At 48.0% G+C, this 14909-nt stretch overlaps 1 protein-coding gene and 1 non-coding gene across 2 annotated transcripts in view; one reads left to right on the plus strand and one right to left on the minus strand.

Annotated features, from left to right (window-relative positions):
- Window positions 1-14909, plus strand: part of LOC146190762 (uncharacterized) — a 137671-nt gene that overhangs the window by 61339 nt on the left and 61423 nt on the right. The gene's annotated exons all lie outside the window — the stretch shown is intronic.
- On the minus strand, window positions 11671-11743 carry TRNAT-CGU (transfer RNA threonine (anticodon CGU)). The gene has a single exon. It is a non-coding gene; the product is annotated as a tRNA-Thr (tRNA).

The raw sequence follows: 14909 nt of genomic DNA on the forward strand, positions 1-14909 counted from the left end.
CATTACTCACAACTTCTGTCAAAGCTAGGTAAAAAAGAAAAACCTACGTGAAAAATGTGCTCGCAACAAATCACACTTTTTTTCCTTGCACAAAACTTGAACAAATCAGGAAGACATATTTTAGATTCTGTTGCTTGTATAGAATAATGCACATCTTTCGCATGTTTTTAGGTTTCTGCATGAAGCGAACGTTTTAAATTAGCTTTATTTTAGTGAAATTCACTTAACACGAGACAACCATGTGTCTGGCGCATGGTTTATGTGGCACAGAACGCCATATAACGAACCAGTGAACATAAACCAAAATCAACAAAGGGCGAGGGGAAGCCTTAGTGCGCGAGCCACTGAGGTTAATGTGCGTACAGGCAGGCTCCTCTTTGTGTTGAGGGCGTTACTTATGGCCGCGCACTTTATTATATTTTTTATTTGTGCCATGGGACGTCATGTCAAGCGGAAACTGACTCCAGGAGTACAGAGACAGCCTGAGGCGCCGCGCCGCGCCCGGTATATATATAGAGGTCGCCTTTCGGCCGTCCGCGACGGTCCGTGCAAACACGGGAAGAAGGCTAGCCATTGATGAATGTGCGACCAAACTCTATGTCGGCGCGTAATCGTCGCAGGCGCCGGCCGCCTGGCCCGGTGTGTATGGCGTTGCACACGATCGGCCGTCCCTTTCGACGCCGGTCGAGGAAGACGGATGGTGGCGGTCGCCGCTTCGTCCCGGCCGCTTTGGCTGAGGACGTAACTCGATGAGCCGACGGGCGGGTAAATGGCGGACCCGAAATGCGTGCGTTTGTGCGTGCGTGAGTACGTGCAGGTGCTTATGTGCGTGGAGAGTGAACAATCGCTAGCGTTGCGCAGTTGGCTCGGCTTTCACATACGTAAGCTTTCGCAATTCCGTTCATTATTCCGCAGTTAGGAGTCAATGCTTTTTCTTTCTCCTTCCCTTGAGTGGAATTTCTTTCAGGGCGATCAGCTTTTTAGACGGCTTTCAGTCACTGATCAGAGGGAGAAGCAACTCGACAGAATGGAAACAGACCCTTATGAGACGAAAGCAAAATCTTGGGTCGAACGAGTCAAGCGAATTATGGATCTGATCGCATTCATGTAGACGTACACCAGCATGTGACCGCAGAATGAAAGGACAACTCCGTTTCTCTAGCTGCTGCTGCTCCTTTCACCTCCTCTGAGCCGCCGATTTCTCTTCATCATAATCACCCCGAGCGCCATATCTGAGGTCTGACGCTGCTTGCCACCAACCTATCAGCAAAAAACAGGCGTTATGTTGGAAATCATACACGGTGGCAGCCGCGGAAGCACTCTGTACACCCAGTGAAGGGTGAAGTCCGTCTAATTAATCTGAACGCGAGTTGAGCATTAGTCATGATGAAATGTGAATAGCCCCGATCAGACTGAAGAAAAGAATGCAAATCGTCGAGAGAATGATCAGCAGCGTGTTTTGCTGTCGTAATTAGCATGGCTTTGCAGTAGTGATGCAACACTATCGGTAGTACTATGGATAGTTGAGTCATTATCGAGCTCTCGATTGAAAAAAAAAAAAAAAAAAAAACGTATCGATAGCGCTGTCGATAGTACCATAGGTAATGTTATCGATTAAACTTTTGATACTTGTTTTCGGTAGCACTATCGACGTGTGATTACTTTCTGTGTTCACTGTGTTAAAGGAACAACTTGGCTTGGTGCCCCTTTGTGAATGTAGAAACAAATCTGCGGCTAAACGTTTTATTTAGTTTATCATAATCAAACGGGGATCACTGCGTCTTCATACTTTCACCCACCGCACTATATCTGTCTTCCCGAAGAGATCACTGCTGGAAAGGGCAACCTTACGCCTTAAGAGCTAGTATTTTCCAAAATCTTTTTTTGTTGTTGCTGTTGTTGTTAGAACTATTGAAGATTGGAATGGTTTATCTGCGGACGTGGCGCGCTGCAACTACGTGGTCGCTGTTTGCCCCCTCAATGAAGTCCATGGCGCTGCGGGTTCCTTTGGAATAAAAATGAATAATAAAAAAAAAAAGGAATGCTTGGCTGATACGGGATACTTAAGTTGAGGTGTCCAGTTCCATCGGTAAGGACGCTGTCGCAAGTGTGTGGGACTACACTTCTGAAAATTTATATTGCATTTTGTGATGCAAAAAATAAAAATTTCCACTGAACTTATTGGTATAGTGCAACTATAGTTACTTTTCAGTAGGACGGTACCTGGACATATACCTGAACTTTAACTGTGTAATTCATAGATATATTTCATTCGGCGAAAATTATGCGTGAACTACATGAATTCAGCATTGCTATGACTTTTTTGTTTTGTTTTTACACTATCGATAATCAATTTATCCATAATTTTTCATCACTACCTTGCAGTCGAGTCCTCGCTCGTGAGTAGTCGCTCCTACTCAGGTGGTAGGCGTCCACCTACCCGCCTGCACGACGGCCTGGAGCCCTTGGACCCGGGCGGCGTGTTCGGCCAGTCGGATTACACCTAACTGAGTCTCAGGGTGGGTTTCCGAACCCAGCTATTTTAAGTCAGTGGTACCCGGAGCAATTCTCAGATAGGTGCAAACTGTCAGGATAAGGCGAATCTGGTACATATGATATGGACGTGTCCAGAAATAAAAGAAATATAAATGAACAGACAAAAACGGAATAATTTTGGGAGACTCTACTGTTGAGCTCACACCCTGAGACTCCTACTCAGGCTTGAAGTCAAAATGAACTAGCTTGCTTAGCAGCGCATCGGGCCATTACTTAGTCATGCAACACAAACGGGTTAGTGCACACAGGAAGCGGCGCATCTACCGCCGTCTCCTTTCACGGTCTGTCTCAGTCAGTCTGCCGAGATTGTGCTTCGCACTTGGCTGGATATTTGTGCCCCATCATTCAGACGTTTTGTGTTGACCGTGAACATGAGCCGGTGTGAAGGAGCTACACTCGAGATGCCGCCCATGGCAGCATCTCTCTCCTTTTGGCTACTGTACCGCGTCCATCGATCATGCTCTTGAATATGACCGCTGCATTCCTGTGGATCCACTCGAGCTCACTTTCTTTTCTTTTGTGTGTGTGGCCCTTCATCTTGGAGCAGCTTCCGGGGCTACGAAAGGGGTCGTTTGTCGACTACTTGACTCTGTCGGCGGGATGATGTCACAGTGAAGTCGTATTGTCAGAATGGAGACGAATGTGAAGTAGCCTAGAACTTCAGAAGCTTCTTCGTTGCCCCTTCCTTCCACGGTACTCAACCATCCTACGTAGTTTTAACCAAGAGGTCGCGGATGAGAGGAGTGCCTAAATGAGCTGTATCTTTTCACTTCTAGGCCCGTTACAAGCACTGGTTGCTTACAATTTATAATTTCGAGGCCACATTAGCGCCCATCCCCCTTCCCCCAATGCAAAATATAGACATGGGGACACAGTTAAAAAAATAAAGAAAAAAGCAAAGACGGGAGAACATGACGCTGCGCCTTTAAAGGTATAATACGCAACAGCTTAATGGCTCCCGCTGCCTCTCCCATTGCGGATCCTTATTCGCGTGCTTGCTCTTCGCTACTTGCTGCACTGATTACACTGATACTTTAATAAGCTACCCTCTGGGTTCTCCCCGAGACAGCATCTTCCTCATCTCCCAGTTGACAGAGGCATATGTCCCCTCTCCCCAATTTGTCGCCTGCCAGACGTGCCAGGTGGTCTTCGGAGGCTTCAGAAAACACAGACGACACTTATTTTCCCCACTGGTATATCTAATTCCAACGCATTAAAAATTGGCAAGGATTGCACATGGGGGAGGGGAAGCTAGGATGAAGAAATGCGCACTAGCTGTCTCTCGCTTAGAACAGGCATCAGATATTACATCGCGAAAGAAAGGATAAGAGAACGAGCATCGCCTCTGCCTAGGGCCTGACTAATTTCGGCTTCTAGAGGCCTTTGTGTGTGTGTGTGTGTGTGTGTGTGTGTGTGTGTGTGTGTGTGTGTGTGTGTGTGTGTGTGTGTGTGTGTGTGTGTGTGTGTGTGTGTGTGTGTGTGTGTGTGTGTGTGTGTGTGTGTGTGTGTGTGTGTGTGTGTGTGTGTGTGTGTGTGTGTGTGTGTGTGTGTGTGTGTGTGTGTGTGTGTGTGTGTGTGTGTGTGTGTGTGTGTGTGTGTGTGTGTGTGTGTGTGTGTGTGTGTGTGTGTGTGTGTGTGTGTGTGTGTGTGTGTGTGTGTGTGTGTGCGTGTGTGCGTGCGTGCGTGCGTGCGTGCGTGCGTGCGTGCGTGCGTGCGCGCAATGACCTCGAACACAGATTGTGTGACTTTTCTCTAATTTTCGAGCTTCGCTCGCTAGCAGGAGGGAGAAAAAGAGGGAGAGGGGGAGAGGGGAGAGTACAGATGGCACCGTTCTCTGGCCTGTTCGTCAGGGATGTTGGGAAAATTATGAAGGAATGCTAATTCGTCCTACCTGCCGTTCTTCAGTTGATTTCCCTTTACCTGGGCTAAAATATCACATGCAGTTTCCGTCGCGAAGGCATTGAAGAAAATGCCTTCAGTGCAGAAAATGTGCAGAAGATGCAGAAAATTCAGTGCAGAAATAAGTTCAGAGAATGTGTCAATAGCAAGCTTGTTCAGTTCTTCCCTGAAGCCATCGTTGTCTCCTTTCTACATTCACGTGGCGTTGTCCCGTAAATCTAGAAGCGTATGCACGACCTCAGTACGCAGCCAGCCGTATATGTATAAGTATGCACACTACATGAAGCAATAAAAAACCGCTGCTTTGCAAGCAATAAAGAAAACGCGCAGTTAACTCACCCCGCCCGCTTATCTTTGTCTGCAACCACATTTTAATGCCGTGCCTCTTTCTTTACTCGTCATACACGCCTGATGAGCGGTCGACGCTGAACTGTCAGCTCTCCTCACAATGGCGTATAATGACTACGCAGCGCGTGTCGGGTACGACGTAATCCGCTTTGCTGTGCTCTTCCTTTCCTCTCCTCCGGTCGTTTTAATAAAGACCGAGCCAAGAACGACGGCGCGCGAGGGCGAGAACGAGTGCGTGGAACGCCAAAGCGCGCATGTACGCACACACACGCCTTGAACACACAGTAAGCCTGGCTCACACCGTCCTCGCCTCGTCTCACGCTCCAGTCCATCCACTGCCCGACTGGCGCATACTGGACGTGCGGCTTTGCAGTGCTCACGCTCTCTGCTTCACTCCACGCGAAACTGCGGGTGGTGCGGAGCGATAAAAATCTTGGCCCGGCACGGTTTTAAAACACAATTAGCGCAAATCACCGAGCCGTTAATCCGGGGGCGGCAACGCATTTCTGCCATGTGACGCTGCCGTCGCCTGTCTCCTCTCATCTTCCTTTCCTCATCTTGCTCTTCCTCGCCGTCGTGTCCGCGCCGCTGTCCCAATTAGAGGGACCGACGAGGGCAAAGAAGCTGAACGTCGACACTCGAATGCCTTCCGGTCTTTATTTCGTTTTGTGACGGGAACTGTAGGTGGTTAATTAAGGACGCAGGTTTTCTAACTAGTATGTTGTTCGCGGTTAAGCCCCGTGAACCGAGAGTAACGTACGCGTGTTCCACGGGGTATTTAAAAGACACGCTCTCGCTTCCTCAAAAATTCCGCGGACGCACTTCAGCAGCGCAACACCACTGTTATCGCCACTACCGCACAGCATTGATAAAAAAAATTAACTAGCGAGGAGACTGCCGGTGTCTATAACTCTATGCACATCGTTAAGAGAAATGGCGGGGTGACTGAAACAAATAACAGTAGCAATGGCGAGGACAGTAGAAATCTATTCGTACAGGAAGACAGGGTTCGTCCTTACATTTTCGTTCAGAGTAAACAAATAAGTATTGATCTGCTCGCGCTGCGTCTATGCTGAAAAGTATCACTTCTGTACGACATTTAAATGTCCCGTTCTGCAGAAAATCCAGCGTCCAAAACGTCGGCGTTCGCTGTGTGAGCGAAAAAACAAAAACAAGTCATTAATCCCCACTTTAACCAAGCCGTATGGATGCGCCTGCGTGACCAAGAGGTATTGTGTCTGGCACAAAATGCAAGGGTACTTTAATGGCAGGCTGATCCTAATGTGCACCCTCCCACATGAAAGGTTTGGTTTGGTTTGTTGGGGTTAACGTCCCAAAGCAACTCAGGCTATGAGAGACGCCGTAGTGGAGGACTCCGGAAATTTCGACCACCTGGGGTTCTTGAACGTGCACTGACATCGCACAGCACACGGGCGCCTTGCTTTTCGCCTCCATCGAAAAGCTGCCGCCGAGGCCGGGATTCGATCCCGCGTCCTTGGGAACAGTAGTCGAGCGCCGTAAGCAGTGCGCCACTCCGGCGGGGTCGTATGAAAGGAGAGACCCGAGATGGCGGCTCCTGCCAAACATAACGTGAGGTAACCCCTACGTCCAATGTCAGTGCGCGGCCATATCAGATGCCAGCTACCGCCTGCCAGTGCAATGCTCACAACGCCTACACCGACAACAGTGTCGTTAGATTATCTGGTGAACAGGGCCTTTTAAGCTATTACATTGAAATCACAGGCACGGCTCTTCCTGGTGCTAGTTGGCAGGAGATGTGATGGCCAAGTACTGTTTCTTCGAAGGGTCGTATAACATTGCGAGACCACATGACATCATAAAGTTTAGAGGAGCTGCCAATTCGAACTGCTCGTTCGAGATGGGAGGGTATAGGATAGGAATCACATTCCTGAGCTCCTGGATGTCAAACTATAGGCGCGCTACTCTTAGGCCATGCAGGCACGTTTGTTCGGCTTGTTTAATTAGATTTAACTTTATATCTATGTAGGTTTGTCTACTACCGGTAGTTGGATAACGTGCTAGCTTAGGATTGTATGTCAATAAATATGTGTGAGATATTAGAGGCGTAAGCTAAGGGTTCAGTTACTAAGCCAGCAGAAACTACACGCACGCCAACGAGGAACCACACAAGAGGTGCAACAGACGGGAGCCGTTAAGGCTATCGCATCCATACCCTTAAATGCGGAGCTTAAGGGTCCCCCCCTCCCATGCCTTTTTGTTGTGCTTTTGAGAGGATCTTTTCTGTCCAAAGGGATGCGAGTAGATACACTGAGCGCACCACGGCTACACTCGCTATCCTCCGCTAAAATCATATGCGTAGGTCGGATACTTATTCTGACACCACTGGGCAATAAACCTGGAAACGAATCACGAATCACAGTCAGTGTCGTTTGGGAGAGGCGCATTTCCTATTTTGATTTGTCGAGCCAACTTTCGAAGGAATCGGCGCACTCTCGGTACGCAAGAAATCCTCCGACCTGTCGGCTCTGGACGACCTGGCCTGTGTTGGTATAAGAGGATGGCATGACCAACGTGGCCGCAGATGTATTGATCGCCGCGCATCCTGTATATAAGCAAACACGAGGGTCGAAGGCTAAGCCAAAAAGGGGCTCCCCGCCCGTGACAGCCGCGCTCACACCAGGGCGCTCATTAGCGATCTTCCATCTAATAGGTGTCACTTGCGACTCTCCCCTCCCTCTTCCCCCAGACAAACCGGTAATTGGGCGCCGGGCAGCATTCCTGCAGCCCCCATGTGCAAACCGGCACAAGCCGCTGCCACTGACGTCGCGCGGGTCGCCCTTATTGCAAAGTTAATCAAGGTGCGTTCGCCCGTTCTTTTCTCCTCATGTGGATGGAAGAGGAAGGGGAGGGGGCTACTTTGGAGGTGAGACTTCGAAGCGATGCTCGGGACGCTGCCCTCTCTTCCAATAACGAAGGATCGCGGAAGCCCGTTTCCATTTCTCCTCCTGGAAACCTGCCTTACTCGGTGCTGTATGTCGGACAGAGAAGACGTCCTTTCGGCGCGAAAACAAATGGGCTCAGCCAGATTAGAACGGCTGCGCGCGGAGCAAGCCGGCTTTGCATGTGATTGCACTAGTATTGGCGAAACCAAACGTCGGAGTCGTCGTTGCAGTGAAGTGACTGTCGAATTTAAAAGTATATGCTGAACCGATCGAGAACGACGTGTCTGGGAATTTTTATGTCGTGATTCTTGAAATTAGGGAGAAAGCTTCGACAGGCTGAAAAAAAAAAATAGTAATAAGCATGTGGTTGATTAATGCATTCAGAACATTGCATGTTGTTAACCGAAACTTGAAGTGTCATGTTCGGTGTAAATATGATTTGACTTTAAAAAGTTTCAGTTCTATCCGTTTGTATATATATGTCGCAAGCAACAACGCGGATGAACTGGACAAACTTGCTGTACCCGCGTTTTATTGCAGTGGGCACTAATGTAGAATGTGTCTATGGGTGTGGTGCAGGAGAGTTCAGTTAAATTCAACTCAGTGCAGTCAAGTACAGTGGTGTGTGCCATACCGCAATCTCTTCGAGCGCCTGGATATAGCGTTCTGCTCGAACACAGAAAGCGAAATACAGAAAAATGGAATCGGCCAAGCTTTCACTACTCAGTACGAGGGACGAACCACCGATTGTTCCCCGCAGTCATCAATCAAATGTCTATGCGCCCTCTTTAACGACCCGCCACGAGCCGCTGACCAGACTTGACTACACTTCTGGTTCTCAAACTCGCCCAACACGGCATGCAGACGCGCTCAGATTCTGATGCATCCCTCTCCCCCTCCTCCCCCAGAGCAGTAAGGAGAGGGAACCGCTAGCCGCTGCTCGAGCGTATCACTCACGCCAACGTGCGCAAGTCGTCCCTTCGGCATTCCGTCTTGCGGACAAGCCCGCAAGTCGTGCATGCGCGCGCTTTTCCCGCCTGCCCCTCGCTTAGGGACAGCGGCGCACCGCGCGCACGGCGAGCCGTCGTTTTAGGGAAGATGCGAAAGGAGGGGGGGGGGGAGAGAAATGGGGACGCCTTTCCCAATTTCTCCCGCTTCATCTGCCACAGGAGTCATCCGCGGACTCGGAGGAAAGCACCCCTTCGCACCCCCTTTTCCTTTGATTAATAGCGGCTTGCATGCTTCAGTCGTGCTGGCTACGTTCGCTGTCCCGAGAAGCGGGCGTCGACGTTTTTTGGACGGGAGGCGGTGACAGGGAAGAAACTGGAGCCATCAGCTTGGACTCGTGTAGCGGGTAAAAAAGGAAAAGAAAACGGGAACCCTGCTTTCCTGCATTTGTCAGCGCCACTTACAGTGGTCGCACTCTGGTGGGGTTGGGGGCCGCTCCCTGATTCCCAGCAGTTCTTTGCTGCCCTCCCTTCCTTACGCCCTTATAACATAGCTGCCGGAGTGTTCCCGCGTTCCGGTTTACACTTCTGATTTCATTCATTCGCTACTTCGTGAAAACTTTTTCACTCTAGAAAAAGTGGCTTCGATCGGGTGTGGGGACGAGTTGCGGCTTTACTATACTTTGTTTTTCGTTCCTCCTGCTGCTTTTAACGCCTTTTTCTCTTGATTTTTTTTTTGCTTGTGTTCGGGGACCCCCTGTTTTCCTCACAATCTCCGGATGTCCCTGCTCTGTTACTTTCGAATTTATGCTAAAGTTCTTTTTGTTTTCTCTGCGACGTCTGTTTTATCTCGCCGTGTCCGTTCCGCCGGTGCATGTTCCTTTCTTCCATCTACCCTACCGCACCCGCTCTGATTAGTTCCCGAGGAGAGGGACGAATAAAGGAAGTTGTAGAGAGGTGTTCCCCTAGTTTCGCTCACTTCCCTACGGGTCAGACTCGTTAGGATGACTTCTTTCGCACCAGCCGCTGGAGAACAAATTGCCTCGCGTGTTCCTCTCCGTGTAGCTCGCCTCTTCACTAACGAATCGCCCGTCGTTGGAGGCTCCATTGGTGCCAGAGCTGTTTTATCAGTGCACCGCGGCTGGATCACTGCGACATCAGCCTCTTTCCAAGAGGGTCGGAAACAGACTGATGACCTGAATTGTCTCGAGTTCACTAGGCGGGAAGCAGGTTCGTTTCAATCGTGGCTAGGCGAATGGGATATCTGTGGCATTTGCATCTACATTGCATGCCATGGTGAGTCGCTTTCTATTCAATATACCCTCATCTTCTTGAAGCTACGTCTAACCTACCGATGTTCCTATGAGTACAAGCTTTCTTCATCTTTTACGCCTCCTTCCCTAAAGAACCACGACTGCCCGAAACTGTTATGGCATTTATGTCATACTCTGTGCGCATTTCATGCCACATTAAGATATATTTCAAAACTTACCGGGTTAAAAAAAAGTACCAACGCATTAATAATGAAGCCTTAGGCAATCTCTGCGATGGTGAGTCTTTTGGTCTTTCTTGTCTAGGGTTTCCATTTGGGTCAGCATTTACGCCAAATTAAGTAATGCGCCGCTTTGGAGTTCCGTTGTACCGCATTTCTTCCACCCGAAGCTACTTCTATTTAGACGACGAACAACAAAACTTCGAAGGGTGACGCCTCAATTTGTGCCACGTCTTCCACGAGCGTCTCGGAAATCTCGCCTTTCCATCGGCAGCCTTCATGCTCTGGCACAGAAGCCGCCCATTAAGCGTACGCTTGCAACGCTACACAAACGAGTCACGAGCGACGATGCCCGGGCGGCTCTCGTTACGAACTTGGCCTTCCAAAAAGCGGGGCCAATGTGCCACTCCCGTTCCTTGGCCACCGCGAGGCTCCGGCGACGACTGCCCCCCGTTCTTTCATTTTTCTGATTCCATTTCGAAGCTTTTTCCTCCCCTCTTTCACTGCGCGGTGCGGCGGTAGCCCCCGGAGCCTCGAGGCCCGTCCGTGGCAAGAGACAATGAAGTTTCGTGAAGGAAAACGTCTTAGCTCGCGGGAGAAGCGGAGGGGAAGTGTTTAACGTGATTTATCGCCAAAGGAACTGGCCCGGCAGCGCCGCTGCTGCTGGTGTTCCGAAAGCTTCCTTGCCGTCCACCATGTTCGGAAGAGGGACGCGGTCCTCCCTTGCGCCGCCGACAGAAATCTCTTTGGGGGTCCCGAGGAAATTAGCACCGTTCTCGGGTTGTCGCGTTGCGGTAATATATGTCCTTCCGGCTTTCCGCCGCGCCGTCGTGTGCCGCGTATGACGGCTCGTTTGGTGCATTTTATTTGCTCACCTTTGAATGTTTCCCTTTGTTCACACACGGACATATTGTAGGGGTGGCTGCGGCGATGTTGGTTCATCGGCCAAGGTTCAGAGTAATTATATATATCTCTTCACCGAGTCCGTTTCGGAGAGTCTCCGCTGTGTCGCCGCTTCTATAAAGGTCTCTCTCAAGGACATTGTGCGCTCATGCGAAGTGCCGTCACCTTTTGGTTTTCGATCTTTTGCGCTGGGAGTATGGCCGCTGAAACAAAAATTCTTACTCAGAGTAGCGAAGCTCACTGTCTGAATTCTGTGTGTGTATATATATATATATATATATATATATATATATATATATATATATATATATATACACACACACACTTATATATATACACACACACACTTATATATATATATATATATATATATATATATATATATATATATATATATATATAAGCAGATCAATCAAGGGGAAATGAGGGTGCTTGTTAAATTACATGAAGGAAAGAAGCCAACAGTCGGCGAGGCCAAGGAAAGCGTTGGGGATGGTACTTTGTCTTTTTTTTTTAATGTTTACTTGGATAATCAAAGAAATTTGTAATGTAATATGTTTATGGGAAAGATAATTAGACAGAAAGTAGAAGAAAAACAACGTGCCGATGGTGGGATTCGAACCCACGACCTCCGAATAACGCGTCCGGTGCTCTTCCAACTGAGCTACATCGGCCGCTGTCCCCCCTGCTACTTTCTTGGGTATTTATGTTGTCTGTATACGAACCTTGAGAGTGTTCACCAGCGCCACCCGTAGCCATAGCGGCGGACGTGGGACGTCCTTTGTTACCGCCAGCGCCACGTAGAACGTGATCAAGAGCGAGGGCGAAAGCTGTGCTAGAACCCTCTTACGCTACCTATGGCTTCAAGACTGCCAGAACCGAGACCCCCGTAAGCTACAAGCAGATCAATCAAGGGGAAATGAGGGTGCTCGTTAAATTACATGAAGGAAAGAAGCCAACAGTCGGCGAGGCCAAGGAAAGCGTTTGGGGATGGTACTTTGTCTTTTTTTTTATTATTGTTTACTTAGATAATCAAAGAAATTTGTAATGTAATATGTTTATGGGAAAGATAATTAGACAGAAAGTAGAAGAACGCTTTTCTTGGCCTCGCCGACTGTTGGCTTCTTTCCTTCATATATATATATATATCACATCTCGATTCAAGTGTCCTGCCTTAAAATTATATCTCGTTTACTGCTTATTTGTCTAAAACGCTCCGTAGCGAGCGAACAAAATAAATACACCGCTATTTTCTAATTATATTTGACCCGCAAATTATTTTAGCATACATGTAATGTATTTAATAATAAGAGCGTTATAACATATTATCAAGCAGGTGTGCAAATTTTAGGACACAACACGAGCCTCCCATTTCGCCAATTTACTCCAACGCCGAAAATGAAACCAGCGCCGACGTTTGAGCAGTAGTCTTCTCCTCTTAAACACCGCATGAACAGAAAAGCCAGCTTTACAGGCTTCCAAACAACGGTTGTTAGGTGATTGTTTTACCGCTTTTGTCAAGATTAGTTCTTCATGCCCTTTTGTTAAGTGATAAACTTAAATCAGCGCACTAAACGAAAATTGAATACACTCTTTTTTAGTAAGAAACTTTTTCATGGCGAATTTCCTAAATTTTTACGCAGGCACCAGAAAACAAAACTCCAGACTTTACTCCTGAAGCACGTATTCGCGTTCGCTTTGTGGACACCGTTTACAACGGGGAAGACGAGTTCACAGGAAACGGAATTTTTTCCGTCCCCGGGCCTTACCGTTACTGATCTTTTTATTTGTCCTCGTGTCCATGGATGAGCGCACCCTTGGTTGTGGCCGCTGTGTGGGACCAAGTGAAGCGTTGCCGCGGGGCCGACGACGACTTGAGCGCAAATCGACCGATTAGAGGTAGCGGAGGCGACGGTGACCTCACTCCCTCTTCTTCGCCAACCTCTCATCTCGGCAATAAGAGGCCACTCTTGCTCGTGGGACAACCGCGCACCGTGTGGTGGTCTCGGCACGTTCGCGCCATCAATTCTGTGTTTAGCACCCTTCGTTCGCTCTTTCTCCCTTGCTCTTCGCTCCGCCCATTCATCCTCACCTCTTGAGAACAGCCGGCTGCTTCGGATTTCGAGCGGTCCTGTTCGCCGTCTTCCCACCGCAACCCCCAGATGCTACAGTTATCATCATCATCGTCCCCGTCGTCATTTTCTTAGTTTGCTAACGTACGGTTTCTGTCTTTTATCGAATTGAACGTTGGTCTTCAAAGGATCTACTCCGCTCGCCTTCCGACCCTTCTACGCAAGTTCGGCGGCTTTAGGAGTCTCGGGTAATCTCCCACTTCGGTGAAAGGGCACAGCGGAAGATACGCAGCGCTCTCAATTTGGCCAAAACAAGTCTGCTCTCAGTGCCTCTTTCTTTTTCCACACATTTTTTGCCCTTTTCTTTTTCATCACAACTTTTTGTTTTGCTTTCTACTCAATCACTATTCCCCCCCCCCCCCCCCTTTTTTTTTTAATGCGATAGCATTACTTCGCTAGGTTCACAGATTTCTGTCCGCTAATCACGTCAGCAAACTCGTGCCCGCAACAGTTATGAGTAATTGAGAAAAGGTAGAGATTAATGAGTGATGTCAATCGATAGATAGTGATGTAATGTTGGCGGAAAAATAATTAGGCCAATAAGTTAATTAGGTAATTAATTACAGGCAAAATATGTAAAAGGTATCCGCAGCAGAGTAATTTAGAAGTAGTAGAGGTTAATGAATGGTGTCAATCGATAGAGGGTGACGTAATGTTGTGTCCGAAAAAGTAATTGGACCAAAAAGGTAATTAGGTAATTAATTAGGTGAAAATGGTGTCATTGGCCAATGGCTTGGCACCACATTTGAATGTGTCAAATACTAATAAAGTTAATTAAATCAGTAAGGTGACGTCACGCAACCTGAAGTCAAGCTAAAAAAGGGCATATGAAGTGATTGGCGCGCAATTTGAAAGTACCAAAGACTAAAGTAAAGTAGGTAATTAAGGCAGTCAATTTGGGTAGCGTCAAAGATGTGTCGTCACGCAACCGGAAGTAGGGCCGAAAAAGGGCATAGGAAGGGATTGGCGCACAATTAGATAGTATCAAAGACTAAAATGGGTAAACAAGAAGTGAATTAAGCAACTAGAAGCAACCAGAAGCAACCAACAGCAGCATCCGTGCCTTCGCATTACTCCAATGCAGATTTTTTTTTTTTCTACCCTTCTTGTCTGTCTTTCTTATTCATCTTTAGTAGGTTCTTTTTACCTCCGCACCCTGCGTCGCTCGGGAAAGTTGTAACAAGGTATTCGGATGCAGAGTCCTATGGCTTGTTTAGCCGATAACTAAAAGCGTTCGAGCTGTGAATTTCGTTCCAGTTATCGCGTGCGGAATTCATATTACTAAAGAAAATAAAAATGAAAAGACGGTCTGCAACTGTACATAGGAGCTTCGTTTAGAGCACTTTTGTCGTTTCATGATTTTTTTTCCCCCTGTAAAGTTGCTGTTTGTCGCGATCATTGGAAGGCACTTTTGTCGGCGCGCATGATAGGCCCGCATGAGGCTTTTACAGAGCCATATAGCAACTCATTCCAGCCTGAAATTGCAACGTAAGCGAAAAACCTTCATTACTTAATGAATCAAGGTGTTTTATTAATTTTTAATTTTAGTAAATTGTAGCCTGCCGTGATTGACAGGTTGCAAAGTGGAAGAGGAAAAAGCCCTTTCTTCTGATAGAAGGAAGGAGAGACTGGCAGGTGGCCTGCCGCGGGAAGAACTCTGGGGGTGGCTGTCGTGCACGGAGGAGGTTGTGACGTGAGCGGAGGAATG

This window comes from Amblyomma maculatum, chromosome 4 (assembly GCF_055883805.1).
Source record: "Amblyomma maculatum isolate TAMU_Amacu chromosome 4, ASM5588380v1, whole genome shotgun sequence".
Lineage (NCBI taxonomy): Eukaryota > Metazoa > Arthropoda > Arachnida > Ixodida > Ixodidae > Amblyomma > Amblyomma maculatum.